The following is a 16,095-nucleotide window of genomic DNA, read 5'->3' on the forward strand; positions in this document are numbered from 1 at the left end:
CCAGGTATTTCACATTCGCTTCAGCCAGCTTGCTGTGAATATCTTTAGTTCTTTTTCAACTCAATTTGTAGAGGTCTCTAGTTCCTCTACTCTGCCGTGGAGGAGCCCCAGTGAATTCCGGAAAAATGTTCTTTTGGGAAGAGGTCAAGATCAAAACTACACACAACAGACAGAAATGGTGGTTTAGCCCCCAAGTAGCACCTTCGACATTCTTTCCCCATGCTGTTAGTCATCTGGTCAAAGGGGAAAATAAGTGAACAATAAAATGAACACAAGATATTGCCCCCATAAATCAGGATCTGAAATAAGAATGGACTAAAGTCTAAAAAATGTCTTCAGGTGGACCTCAAAACCACAATTTTTAGGACTCTAGATATTGAGATTTTTGCTGAGCTCTTTCAGTATCATTACATCATTCAAGGTGGCTTCATGGAAAACCAGAGACAGTGTCAGCCACAGTTTTATACACACACACACACACACACACACACACACACACACACACACGAAGGTGTGAGGGGGAGAGACGGAAAGAAACAGAGACAGAGAAACCCTGCCCTCCCTCATGTCCCTATTAGTGGAGGCATTAAAATACATCCCTCCCAAGAATCCTTCTAACACCTACCTGATGCAACCTGGGTCCTAACATCAACTCCCTGTTTCAAAAGAAGAAATGGAGGCACAGAGAGTTTGATGGCTTTGCCAAGCCCACGTGGTAGTGACTTAGAAGAGTAAGGACTTCATCTGCACATTTTGCCTCTGGCATCCGTGATCTTTCAATCTGCTTCCTCTTCTATGGCACCGTCATCACCTTGCCCTCAAAGAAGGGGCCCCACAGACATTTCAGATACTGTGTTGAAACCTTTCAGGTTCTCACATGGCTGAACGCTAAACACTAAGTAGGCAATCATCTCTTCCAGAAATTCATCAATTCACATTTTCAAGACATTCTCAGCATCATGGAGCAGCATTATCCACCAGGAGTAGGTTAGTGTGTTTTTAGTTTTCATGTTAAAAATTTGTTTTCCTGCGTGTTTTCCTACTTCGTATCCACTGCCATTATCGGGAGGAGAAACATACCAGAGAAAAGAGACTTAGTAATGAAAAGCGTTCACTTTATTTAGCTTGTTAGTCTTGTTATCCAGAATTTTCAGTGATTTCATTTTGAAAATAACTACTGAATTCCATCAACATTCCACTGCCCCACAGGAATGATCTTAAGAATTGATGTGAGAGAGATGGCAAGAGCAGTATGTGCTGCAGAATTTGAGATCTTTCCAACAAAACAGCCCAACTAGGCCATAACAGGCATTTGTAGTGCCTGATGGTGTCGTTCTGGGGAAAATGTCCATTCAACCTTCCACAGATGCTCCCAAGCAATTCATTTCTATGAAATGTTACTCTCACTAGATGTTCAGTCCACAGCTGCCTCCCTTCTCAGCAACCATCCATTCCTCCTCCAACACACACACACCCCATGTGTTTCTGGGACTTTCTGAAAGATGAACGCACATCCTTATCATAGGTTATATAAATACATTTAAAAATAGGCAATTGCACAAAACTCCAGACTATAAACATTATAAATACATTGGACGCTGAAATAACTGCTGCTCTCAAAATCCAGGAGAGGCTGAAGATTTGTGTCACCCATCAATTGTGGGTGTCACATACCCACTTCAGGAACCAAGAGGAGGTGCTATCACCTGAGGAGCTCCCTGTTCCCTTTAAACTTGCTATTGTATCTAAAGCTGCGGAGATGAAGATACAAACCACAGCCACCTTACCTTGTGCCTGTTCCCTTTTACACAGGCCACTCTGTTCTGTCTTTGGTCTTCTTTTGCTGGGCACGGAGCCTTTTCCAATTTGTTCAAGTCTCTGAAAATGCTTCCACCAGGCTAAGCCGACTTTCCTCCTGGACACGCGGGAGCTTCACACTTGCCAGTTGCCCTTACAGTTTGGTGTGGTCATGAGACTGGGTTTTAACCAGTGAAATGTTGACAAAATCATGCGCACGACTTCCAGACCTGGCCCACAGAAAACCTCTGTGACCCACTCAGTCTCCTCCCCACCTGCAGCAGGATTCGGGGATTCAGTGGCTCTGGGGCCCTAGAGGATGGTGGAGCCCCAGGAGGAAGAAGCCGGGGTCCCTGAATGACTGTGTGGAAAAGTGTCACCTCCTCCCAGCACAGCCCACATGGATGTAAAAAATAATAACGAATGCATTTCCATGTGAAGCCTCTTAAAGACTGGGAGTTGTAGTGCCAGCAGATAACTTACCCTGTATATCTACACAAGAGTTGTGTCACATAATTTAAATGCTGTACTGGTTTTTGGATGAGATTGAAATAAGCTTCAACATCACTTCAAAATTATTTCTGTTGCCATGTCATGAAGAAAACTAAACTGCATTTTCTTAGTTTAGAGCGTAAGCACCATCAAATGAAAAACAACATTAATTTAGACCAGATTAGAAATGTGTTCTATTTGATTTACTGGAGCTCATCCATCAATAAATGGAATGTGCTAGAATATCTGTATATATTTTTCAAATTTTTATGTTCTATTTATATGGGTCCTCAAGAGTTTTGTCTCAACAAGCTTGTTTTGTGATTCTGAGCTCCTTCAGAAAATAAGTTTTATATTTAATACAGCATGTTTGGCTGTTGCCAAGCATCAATTTGCAAATTAATAATAACACAAGCACTAGCCTCAAAAGCCAAAACCAGCATGGGGTTAGGGAAAGGGGCACTGGAGTTACTGCCTTCTAGTTTGAAAAAGCAAGAAGGTTTCACATGTAAAATCCCACAAAAAATCTCCTCCTCCTCCTCCTCCTCTTCCTCCTCCTTCTGCTCCTCCTCCTCCTTCTTTCCCCCTCATTTTGGCTTCTGCTCTAGTAAAGAAGAGAGTGAAAATGCAAAATTGTGAGTAAGGGCTCAGAGGTTGATTAACTTCTTTTTAATTCTCAAGCCAGTAAAGAAGTTCAGCTTCACAATGGAAAATTCTGGCAGGTATATAAAGATGGCAGATCCAGAACTGAGGTGACTGCAGTGTAAAAGGCTGACAGCAAACCTGGCTGAAGAAAAGCTGTGGGCTCAGATGAAGATCACACCTACCAACCAATAAATAGGCAATATACCAATGCTGCTGAAGGACAATCTCCATGGTGTGCAGGCAGGTAGGAAAGCTAATGTGGCGCTGAGCAGCAGGAGCACAGGGCTCATGGGTGTGGGCCCTGGGACAGGAAGCGGGGTGCTCTTTGGTGTCTGGCTGTGACTGGGGGAAGGTACTGATGAAGCAGAGGCTGGACCATCCTTGGGCACTAAACTGGTCTCTTCAGTTCCCTTCAGATCAAGCTGCCACCTCTTTCTTCTTTCCCCTGTGACTTCCATTGGTCATTTTCCCTTCATCTTTTCTCTCCTTTGCCAGTGCCTCTGCTCCCAGTCTAAGTGTTGGAGTGAACAGAATCTTTTCTGTTTTTCAGGTTTTGTTTTCCTCCCACCTCATTGGACAAAGCAAGTCACACAGACTGCAGCAGTGTCACTATGATGAGCATCCAAGTCCTCCTTCAGGGAAGAGCCATTATCCTATCACGAGCTCTTTCTAATTGTTTCTCTGTGGACTGGGATAGGGCCAACTTAGTACAGGGGGCAGAGAGAAAGGAGTGTGATGCTGAAGCCAGATACAAGCCTCAGGAATATTTTGAGCTCACGGAGGAAAGTGGAATGATGGCTTGTTTGTAAAGCTTGGCAGAATACCAAAGTAAGTAAGTAGTAACTGATGAATTTATTTAGGGAATGAACTACAGGTTTGATCAAGTTAACTTAAAGAGAAAACTGATATTGGCTTATAGTATGCAAGGGGAACTTGGAACCTTAGTCTTATGGATTGGACTGCAAATGACAGCAGATTGTAATAATGAAATCCCTGGGAAAAATATGTATTCAGTGAGCAATGAGACCTCCGTCGGGCCCCAGTCTCCAGCAAATGCCATGTGACTGTCAGTTCAGGAGGCTCCGTCCACGCTTCAGAGAAGTCTTCTCCTTTGTTCTTGCAGCTGATTGCTGTTTTTGTTGTTATTGCTGCCTTTCCTCCTCCTCTTCCTCAGTTCCTCCTCCTCTTCCTCAGCCCCTTCTCCTCTTCTTCCTCCTTTTCCTCCTCTCTTCCTTTCACCCCCCCTTTCTGCAGTCTTCCTCCTCCTCCTCCTCTCTCATTCTGTCTGTTCATCCCTCCCCCTTTCTCATCTTTCTCCTCCTCATCCTCACCCTCTTTATCTCCTTGGCTCTTTCCTCCTCCTTTATCCTGTTCTTCTTCCTTATTATTCTTTTCCACTTCACTGTACTGCCACTTTCTCAATTCTTTGAGTGTTCAGTCAGTTCTCATGTTTTTTTAATGTAATTTTTAATACTAAAAATAAACAAATTTACAACAATTAGGATTTCATTTGACTATATGTGTTAGAAAATCCCAAAATAATACTAATGCAAACATATAAGGACTTATTATTGCACGTTACAGAAGTCAGGGTTTAACAGTCCAGGACCAGTTATACACTCCACAGTGCCATCAGCCATACACACAGAAGGGCAGAGAGTCCTGATAAGGCCAAACATCATGTTAGTGGACAGAACTCATTCTGCTGGGAAACAAGGCACATTTGTAACTTGAACAATGGGACTCCCATTGATTTCTAAATTTAGATTCTTTTAAATTTGTCTTTGTTCCTATCTTCCTCTTTCCTAATCTCCTTTGGTTCCTTTGTTGGCTTTATCTTCTCTTTGCAGCATCCATGTAATGAAATTTCAGCACTTGAGCTTATTCACTAGGAGATAGCACTTATCAGAAATACAGACAGAAGTCACTGCCTTTAGGGCATTCAGACACCTGCTTATGGTCTCAAGAGGGTCTTTGGGAATGTAAGATGCACTGCCCAGAGCTTGCAAAGTGGGCATAGATGCAAAGAAGGCACAGATGCAAAGAATCTGTTAGAATTCACACAATTACAAAATCAACAGAAGGGTTCCACTGACTTGAGTCAGTTTTTGGTGTTTCTGACTTTTTCCTTTAGTAGTAACTATTGGGTTATACTAATATTACAGGTAGACAGTGGGTGCAGTAGAAAAGGAAGTGAGCTTTGATTTGTATTTAGAACTACCTAGGAACTAATTAAGGTCCTTGGGTAACCTATTCTATAACTCCAATTTCTACTATGCTAAATAAAGTTAATAGTCTCTACTCCATTAAGCGATTGTCAGGATTAAATGGGGCCATGTACACAAACTTTTTGACCTTTCTACATTAAACAAAAACTGCAAACTACAACAAAAACAAGTGGTGAAAATCATGGGTACAAGATAGGGTTAGTAAATTGTTGATCATTTAAAGTTTTAAATAATAACTACAATGGTTTAAAATTGTCCATCCTCAAAGTCAATGCAAAGATCTTTTTAATTTTCAAAAATAAAATCCAATGTACAATTCAAGAAGAGAAGTGATGTCTGTTTTATTCACCGTTGCATCCAGAATGAGAACAGCTTTAGGCACGTGGTAACTGCTCAGTAAAATACTTGTTGAGTGAATGAAAATTTGAATGAATGAAACAACTTTTTATTATTTATGTTCTTGACATTGTTGTAGCTGCTGGAAATATAAACAAGAGCCCAACTTTCATGATATCAGACTCTAGACAAACTAATAGAGTGATTTTATATAACAAATGCTATGAGAAAAAATTTAAAGGATTCTATCGTAGAAACTGATTCAAGGAATGTGGAGGGGTCAAAAAGTGCTTTAGATTGTTTGTCAGGGAAGTCCTGAGAGAGACAAGCCAGTTACAGAAAGATCTAGATCTGCTGTTACAGATTTCAACAGCACTCTACATAAGAGACACACAAACACACACAAACACACACGTAACATTAGTTGCATATTTATAATTTAGTTTACATTATGAAAATGTTTTGTCCTGTTATTATTTCGTCATAAGGTTATAGGCCCAGTTCCTATCTCAAATCCTACAAAACTTGAAAATCCTGATACCGTAGGTTCTCTAAAGAACTAACTTTAAAAATTAAATATAAATTCTTATATTGGGAGGTGTTTTCTAAAGCATGCCTCAATAAACATAAGATGATCATAGATGCACTACTGAAAAAAAATGAAAAGAAAAAGAACAAAAAGGTATGATCAAAGATACTTGGGAATCAGTCTATTATTGATAACTCACATTATATTTATGTGATGCTTTCTGAAGTTATTAAAAATTTTATATTTAATTTTTCCTCTATATTTAATAACATCAAAACACAATATTGGAAAATATTGTCATAGTGTAAAAGACAAAGCTGTGGTATAAAGGAAAAGGAGAAAAGTAAAGATCATAAGCACTGTAATTACAAAATGGGCTATTTATGCAAATTTAGAAAAAAAACTTCAAGTAAGTTCAAGCTCTAGGTATCACATATACAAACATCATCACTGACTAAATATATTCAACTGATAAGAGAGTTACTCATATTTACTTTTTTGGCTACTGGGGGTTTTATAAGTTGTCTGGTCTGACAATGGGATATATTTGGTTTTCCTCTAGTCTTTCCTTCAAGAGTATGAATAACATTCAAGTAGATCTACTTTCTTCTTGTGTTGGTATAAGGCAAGAGGTAGAACATGGAAGAAACATCATGAACTTTGAATATGCGAATACAGTACTTTGCTCTATCACTTCATCACCTACTAGAGGTGATTTTAGACTCCAAACCACATTTCTCATCTGCAATCAAGTACAGTAAATGCCATATTCTGGACTTTGGAGGAGTCAAGCTGATGTAGGAATGGATAAGAATGTCATTTTAGCACTTTCAGAAACATTTGCTTGGGGACTCAAAGATTTTCCCTCTAAAAGTTTTTCAATACCCCTAGAAACTCATGGCGAAAAACAGAATGATTGCTGTTTGTTCCTACAATGATGACATGGAATACTGATTTACTGAATCAATTAATGAAGAAGTAAACAGTGTCCTACTGAGTAAGTGTGAAATGAACTATTCCATCAATGATGTGTAGGGTATAACACATTCTGAAACAGAGCTTGTCTAGATACATTACTTCGTTATCTCACTAACAGAAGTCCCTAGCCAATGGGAGAGTCTCCTTATCTCCCAAACATGTCCTGAACTTATAGAACGTCTTAAAAAGTGATGATAGAATTCATCACATCAACTGTACAATGATAACTGTGGACTGTCTCCAACTGCTGGTTTCACCCCAGCATCATGGAGGAGAGTTTGCCTGCCTAGATCTTGGATGACTGCACTTTTTCCAGAGGACCACACACAACCAAAGGCAACAACAATTTAACTTTGGTAATAACTGATTTAGTTAAGAACACCATTTTAGAAGATTGTTTAATAGAATATATTTTTAGTCTTTAAAGAATGTCCATGAAGCATTTTAAGTCCCCTTGAACAGAGCATTTCCATATCGCACAGGGCTGTAAGTTTTCAGGAATTGTCTCATGAGTCATTCCTAATGTTAACCCAAAGTTGAATTAATGGTATGTTCTTTTAGTTTGATTGTTTAGTTTTCATCTCATTGTTGATTTTAGAGATGTGGAATGTAAAAATGGAACCACACTACTGGCATGAAGAGAGGGAAGAAAGGCATCATGGGAATTAGGATGCAGGGGCATTCCACTTCAGACCTTTCCTTCCTCTAGGATGCTTTGCCTCCTGATATAAAACAGAATAATTGTTTAATGCATTATTTCATTAATTGTGTCAATTTTTCATTGCTGTGACTGAAAGAGCTGACAAGAATAATTTAAAGAAAGAAAAGTTTACTTTGGGTCATGGTTTCAGAGATTCAGTCCTTGGTCATAGCTCTAGGCCCCAGATGAGGCAGCACAACATGGTGGAAGAGCATGGCCAAGGAAAAGTTGCTCAGTTCATGACACAGGAAGCAGAGAGCTTAAGTGCAAGGATCCAGGAATAATATAATCCCCAAGGACATGCCTCGAGTGACCTACTTCCTACGGTCACACCCTAACTGCTTATGGTTACCACCCATTAAGCCACTCAAATGGATCAATCCACTGATTAGGTTTTAACTTTCATAATCTGATCATTTAATCTCTGGATATTCCTATATTATCTTACATATGAGTTTTTGGGGGATGCCTCATATCCAAATCATAACAATTAATATATAATAGGAGAAATAAATAATGATCTGTGTAGGAAGACTCTTGGATGTAAGTGGCCAGAGAGGTTCCCATGTTGTCTCTGCCCCTTACCTACAAGTGTCAAGTCACTTTCTTTGTCTTACTTTGTTCTTTTGTAAAATGATGATTTCATAGGTTATTTCTAAGGCATTTTCCAATTTTCTGATTCATTAATAAAAGCAGAGTCAATGACTTACTCTCTTTCCTAATTCTTAAAGGCATACAGGTTTCTTACTATTATTGTACTTCTTCACAGTTTTGCTTTCAGTTAAAAGTCTTGAACAAGAATCCCAGTTTATACCAATCTCTCCAGGAGGGTCAAGAGAGAGGGTAATTGTTGTTTGTGATGGTGGAGTCAAAGCCTCCCTTTTTTGATCACAAAATTCACAAATTTGCATCTTTATTTCTGAGTGTTGATCTTTTTTCAGTTTCTCCTGCAAGCCGTGTTCTGGATTCCAGTTCCTGGTAAAGGGAAATTTGATCAGTAATTTGTGACTCTTTCATCAATCAAAAAATGTCTTTTACTGGCTCTTCTGATCTAGACAATGGCATTACTATAACAGTAAGAAAAGATGAAGATGAAAAGTTCGTTTACAGAGGTATTGATAGTCCAGCTAGAGTGACAAAGCTTGGGCAAAGAAAGAAATGATAACACAGACAAGAAGACGGCGTGAATGCTCAGTGGTAGGTATTGGAAGTAAGTGCACGAAAATTCCTCTGAGGGAGTGGTAACTGTGGCCAGAGTATTTTGGGTAATGCTTTAGGGGGAAACTAAGTGCTAAGTATGAAAGAGTGGAGAGAATTAAAATGGAAATGGCAGATAAAATAGCAATTGAGGGAAGTCATAAGGAAAAATTATGAAAATGCTGTGGGGGAAGGGACACTTGTTTCCTATTATCTTCTCATCTTGTGAACAAAACCTTGGCAAACAGGGACTCCAACGACAAAGCACAGTCCTCTGGGCACACATCCAAGGATGAGAAGCCTTCCTGAAACAAAAGGGAAATGGATTTCATGCAGGAAAGTATAATTCCGTCTGAAATTAGAGAATCCAGTAATTAACTTGACTTTTCCTTAGCAACTGCAATAGATGAGTTTATCCTAGGACCCATGTAACTTCCAGGTTATAAAAGAAATCCTACTGGCTTCCCTTGCCTGGCTAAGTTTAAATCTCTCAGATAAGGTGCTTTATCCTAAGTGTTATGGTTTAGATATAAGGTGTCCCTCAAAAGCTCATGTGTGAGACAATGCAAGACAGTTTAGAGGTGCAATGATCGAGTTATGAGAGCCTTAACCTAACCAGTGCATTAATCCACTGATAGGGATTAACTGGATGGTGACAGGTTGGGTATGGCTGGAGAAGGTGCGTCATTGGGGACACACTTTTGGAGTTTATATTTTGTAATGGTGAGGAGAGCTCTTTCTCTGCTTCCTGGTGGGATGTCCTAATTTGCTTTCTTCCACCACACACTTCTGCCATGATGCTCTGCCTCATCTTGGGCCCAGAGAAATGGAGTCAACTGTCTATCCACTGAGATCTCTAAAACTGTGAGCCCCAAATATAATTCTTTCCTCTAATTGTTCTTGTCAGGTCTTTTGGTCAAAGTGGCAAAAAAAAAAAAAAAAAAAAAAAAAAAAAACTGACTAAAATACTGGACATACTGGACATGTAGGTGAAGACCAGAACCTTCTCTTGCCAATGAGAAGAAAAGGTAGAAATTAGTTCATCAAGTCCCATGATTATTAAGAAAGATACCAGTCATAGTAATTTTTTCAATCTAAGAAGGATGTTAAGATTATCTAAGTCTTCATTTATATATGGAAAAATAAGGACCAAAATTTGTAGGTGACTTATTCAAGGTTGTCACAACAATTTATATATGAGAACAATTAGGTTATTATTTTGTTGTCACATCCTTCTTTTAATAAAAATATTTTCCCTTTCCTCTGCCATAATGATAAGATGCATTTCTGATCTTGTGCTTGACATACTCATTTTTTAGCATCTCATGTTTATCCAAATTCTTATGTCCTTAGATATTAAATTGAACAAAAATTACACAAAAAATATATATGTCTTGTGGAAACATTTAAAAACACAGATAAGTACAAAAAGGAAAATTAAAGCCATCTGCAATCCTACCTCTAGAGAAAATTGTGGCTACATATTCCATACACCCTTCCTATGCATTATAAACATATTTTTAATCTAGCAATGTGATTTGATTCTTTTATGGTATGCTATTTTTACTTAATATGTGTAAGCAAATTTTCATGTGAATGTATATACTTCTACAACCTCATTCTTGACTCTACATAACAAAGAGTTGGAGTCATCCCAGATGAATTGCTTAAACCTACTCCACAAAAATGCAAAGTTTCTCTAAAACTACTGACCTTGCTTGAAAAAAGAAATACGCATTTAGCTGTGCATATACAGAAATGTGAAGCTCTTCTACTTTTAAAATCTGTTGGTATTATCAACTCCTATTTTAAGCTTGTTTATGGAACTAGAATAATACTAAACTTAGATATGTAAAGGTGATTATAGCGGTGGAAAGTTGACCTTTCAAAATCCTTCCCTGTATAAACAAAGTCTGAGATGTTTTAAAACTTATAAGCCAGTCAACTTTTTCTAAAATCATAAACCCGAGTCAACAAGGAATGTCAGTTTTCTTTGAAAAGTAGGAAATGCAAGTGCCTGAGTTCCCTGTCCATATATGAAGGAGGAGGTCCATATATGTCTGAACACTCTGGGCTCAACTTTGCATGGCTGGACTGCTCTCTCAAGTCCCTGCACACTGGCCTCCCCCTGTAGCCGAACCTGATGTCTCTGCATTGGTGGATCTGCTTGCTCAGTTCTGGAAGAGCTGTTCTTCACATCCCACATCCATGCTGATCTCATTCCTATGTCCATATTTTTATACCAATAAGTTTGCCATGGAATGTCCACTGTCTCCTACTCCAACCCCATCCTGGTTTCCAGGCCCAACACTCCCACCTTCTCAGTGCAGCCTTCTTGGTGATTCATCCCACATCCAACACCTTTAACTGGAACTCCCTGGCTCTGAAAATAAGTCTCAATGACAAAGTCACCCACTTTCTACTGTTCATTTTGTATCTCTACCTAAGCCTGCTGGTCCCTTTTGGTAGAAGCTGTGTTTTAGTTTTCATTTATATGGTGTACAGCAATGAGAACATATTACACATTAAGTACTCAGAACATGTTTACTAATTTATGAATGATTGGGGGAGTGCTATGGTTTAGATACATGTGTCCCCCAAAGGTCCATGTGATAAAAGCTTGACCCCCTACCATGTGGTAATATTAGGAAGTGGTGGAACCTTTAAGTGGTAGGGCCTAGTGGGAGTCATGGATTGTCCTTGAAAGGGATAGTGGGACCCCTCTCTCTTCCTCTTTCTAACCATAAAGTAAGCAGTTTCGCTCAACCACACACTTCTGCCATGATATATTGCCTGATCAAAAGCAAACCAGGTCAACTGATTAGAGATAGAAACCTCTAAAACTGTGAGCTAAACTTAACTAAACCTTCTTTCACTGTAGGTTGATTATCTGAAGTATTTGTTATAGTGACAGAAAGCAGACTAACACAGAAGGGCATAGAATCCTATTTGTGTCTGTTTTTTTTTTTTTTTTTTCCTTAGTTGTTGGACCTTAGAAAAGTTTCTTAACTTCTTTCATCTTGTTTCCACTCCTGGGGTTGGAGTAAAAATACTGACCCTTTGAAGTTGTCATTAGGAAAAATGTATCTGATGTGAAGAGAATGAAACAGACTCAATAAATGACTCCCACCATTGCAATGGACCTTTTCCTTTTAGTATCATTAAAGGCCATTATATTAAAACATGGTTTATACTCTACAATTTATAATTATTCATGATAAATCATCATTATTCATTATAAATTTATAATTATTCATTATAAATTCTAACTCGGATATAGTTTCTAGCAGTCTCAGAAGTATGTGTATGTATGTATACTTTTATATATTTATATTTATTTATATAAAGTAAACCCATCTTTTAATTTAAAGCCATTTTCAATTGAATATAGTTACTAGAGCCCACAATCTTCTCCCAAGACTGGAAATAAGTATGTTCCTTTAACTACTCTGAACCTCTTTCACCCCTAAACTTTATAAGTATACACATTCACACATTTACATACCCATGTAAATGCTCTTATATTCTGCACAGTTTTGATGAATGTGTTATATGTGCACACACAGCTCAATGTGCATATTTACACACTGCATTATACAGTTTATATCTAACTAAGAGGACTTCTTAGTTGCGAGTGTCATTAACACATTCAGATCAACTTGAAAAGAAAAGAGAAAATGAATGCTCAAGTAGACATCTATGTCAATTAGGATGAGATGTGGTCACATGTCATTTTAAGTTTTATTAAACAATTTCCTGAAATATAAATCTATTTGTCCCTTATATTCAAGAGTCCTGAAACGTGCAATCAGCATCTTCAGGACACTAGGAACTGAGGTTCCTTGCCTACTGCCCCATTATTATCAGCACATGGCTTCAATTGTACAGTTCAAGATGCCATTTGAGCTCCAGCTGCCACAGTTCACCTGCTAGATGGAGGAAAGCCTGGTCTCCTTCCTGCTCAGGGGCCTCCCCAGCAGTAACATCCAGCACTTGTATGTACTTCTCATGGGTCACAGTTAGTGACCCCTATCTAGCACTGCTAGCTATACCACCTGTAGATGTGCCCCTTTAGCTGGATGGTAATTTGCACAGAAAAAACAAAAAAATATTTTATTAAGAAGAGGGGCATGTGTTGTCAATACTACTACAGTATCTATAATTCAATTAGTTTTTGAAATACAAAGTATACTTCCTATGACTTTGCTGCTTAGTTCAAATATATATGAAATATCAAGAACAATGAAGGTTTTGGAATTTTTAGAATGGAGTTCTGGGTGGATAAGTTAGTAATGGTAGTAAGAAACTTTAAAATGAACTTTTAAATGCAGAGTATTTTAGAGATCAGCTAGGAAAAAAAAAAAAAAAAAAGACTTAAGGAGAGAAGTCCTTAAGTCCTTAAGGAGAGGTGAAGAAGCCTCAATACTTCCAAGAGGTACAACTTCCTAAGTATCAGGTTCACTTTCCCTGAAGAATGGAGTTTCATAGCAAGAAATTCTATTGATGCTTTGGGATCTTACTTACAAATTAAAAATATAGCATTGTGAAAATAGTTAAGTAGGGAAAGAAGGAAAAAAGGAATGAAGGGGAAAGGAAGGGAGAAAAGAAGAGAGGAAGAAACATAACTGTGACAGCATCTATTTTCCCCAAATTTGACTTTGGTTGTGTTTATCATGCCTCATCCTAGACGAAAATGTGGAAGTGGAGCCTGGGAACATCAGGAAAATTTGCTTTGCTGCCATACAACTTTCTGGATTGATAAGGTTATTACCTTTTACAGTATACATTTTTAAAAGTGGAGAGATCATTTGCTATGAGTTGGAAGAAATTAATACACCTTGGACTTGAAGTAAATGTTTGGAGGAGCCTTGGAGTCTTTGTTATAGATCATTAAGAATCCTATGTTTTCCATGCATCTTGGCTGGGGCCCCCACAGAAAAGCAAAGGAAGACAATAAAGAAAGGACATGATTGGTGAACAGACAGCCAGAAAGGTACTCAGGCTTTGGAGTGCAATGGAAAGGCAAGGCTGGCCAAGGTGGCTGCTTTGGGCGGCAGCCTTGGGGTGGGGAGGATGGGGTGGGGCAGGGCTGAGAAATGCAATGCAGCAGGAACGTGGCCATGAATTCTGGCACAGTCATTTCAGAAAGCGAACAAGAATTTTCTGAAACTACTGTTGTTCCTTTGGGCATTGTATTTTAACCTAATGACAGGATATCATTGTGGGCATTTTATTAGTGCAAAAATAGGCCTCTGAACATATAAAATATAAGAAGATGAAAAGTCTCAGATTGTGGTAGTACAAAATATTTGCAGTATGTAGACAAATGATTAATGCTTTACTACTTAAATATCTTCTACAAGTTAATAAGAAAATGATGAAAACTTCATAAAAACTGCTTAAAAATATGTATGAAAATAGCTAATAAATGACAGTAATGACTCAGCCTCAGTAATAAGTAAAAAAAATACCAATGAAGAAAATGAGATGCTATTTCCCATCTAAAAATTGGCAATATCTTCAAAAATTATAAATCCCAATGTATCAAAAATCATGTGCTCTCATGGACTACTGGAAAGCATTGATTATTAAAGCATTTTGAGGGAATAATTTGGAAACATTAAAATCTGCAAAATTTTGGTTCATGAATTCTACATCTAGGGAATTTTTAAAAACAAAATCCTAGGTATGTATAAAGATTTATCCTCAAGATAGATAGTTCATTGTTTATTTTGCAGATTTTAAATAGCATCTCATTTTCTTCATTGGTATTAGTCAACTTTTTGTTACTATAATAAATACAGGAGATAATCAGCTTATGATATGAAGGAAAGTCTTATTTTGACTCATAGCTATGAAGTTTCCAGTCCACAATTGATTGGACATGTTGCTTTGGTCCTGTGGTGAGGCAGCACATCAAGGCAGGAGTGTATGGCCAAGCAAAACTGCAACACATCACCAGGAAACCAAAGAGAATGAGCATGGAGGGGAGGGCATGAGCCCCTTCAAGGGCTCTCCACCAGAGAGCTAAAGACCTCTCACTAAACTCCATCAGGAAAAGTTCCACAGCCTCCACAAAGTGCTGTCTTAGGGACCATGGCTTTAATACATGGATTTAGGGGGAAATTTTAAGATGCAAATTATAGCAGATTTAAAAAAAAAATGAAATAGGGAGCACAGGAGTTGATATCTTCCTTCAGTGGTTTATGAAAACAGAAGTGGCTAAATGGGGAACTTATTCTTTTATTAAGTCCTGCCACTGGAGTGGCTCCAAACAGAGGTCTGAAATCCACCTGCCTGGCTCTATAGAAACACTCTCTGCCTCAGTTGCCTGATATGTGAAATGGAGATAATAATGCTATCAAAAAGTTGATGTGAGAATTAAGCAAAATAATATAGCTGAAGAACCAAGAATAGTACCAGCACTCAATAAATGTTAGTTCTTATAAAGAATAGTAGGTTTCTTTTCCCATGGTAAAAATAGTTGAGAAAATTAACACTTGAAAAAATTTTTATTTAATTTTTTGATTAAAAATCCCCCATATTGTCAATGCTAACATACAAAATTCTTGGTTGTAATCACTGTTAATGTGCTGATTTCTTTCAATTTGCTTCTTCTCTCCTCTTTGTATTTATTCAGATATATCTTAACATTTTTTCATAAGAAAAATATCATACCACAAAGAACTTTCTAGCTGCTTTGTATACTTACAGTATAATGAATATTCTAATACAGTTACATATTTCTATGAACATTTATAAAGGCTTCAGTATTATTTGAAAACAACTAAACCAATAAGGGCAAATTTGGCAGAAGTATCAAATGTCTTTCAGGTGAGTCAAAGAGAATGAAAACATTGAAAAATGTAATTTCCTCTTCTAAATATTCAAACAGTAAAATTAGAAATGTCAAGAGATTATGAACAAAGCTTTTAAAGTGCTAAGAATAGTATTAAGAACATTTAGAAACCTATGTCCTTTGAGGAGGAATTTGATTACTTGATTTTATAAAATGAAGTATTAAATTATTTTCCCTCATTTTTCATTTCTTGTATATTTATAGAAAAAGAAACGGTTGTACTTTATTCTAAAAACAAGGAGCCTCCGGGTTAGGGATCTGAATACCCTTGCCATTTTAGCCATCATTTGACAAAAGCAAACATGTATCCATCTCTTTGGGCCTTTTATCATAA

Source organism: Sciurus vulgaris (assembly GCF_902686455.1).
Source record: "Sciurus vulgaris genome assembly, chromosome: 7".
NCBI classification, from domain to species: domain Eukaryota; kingdom Metazoa; phylum Chordata; class Mammalia; order Rodentia; family Sciuridae; genus Sciurus; species Sciurus vulgaris.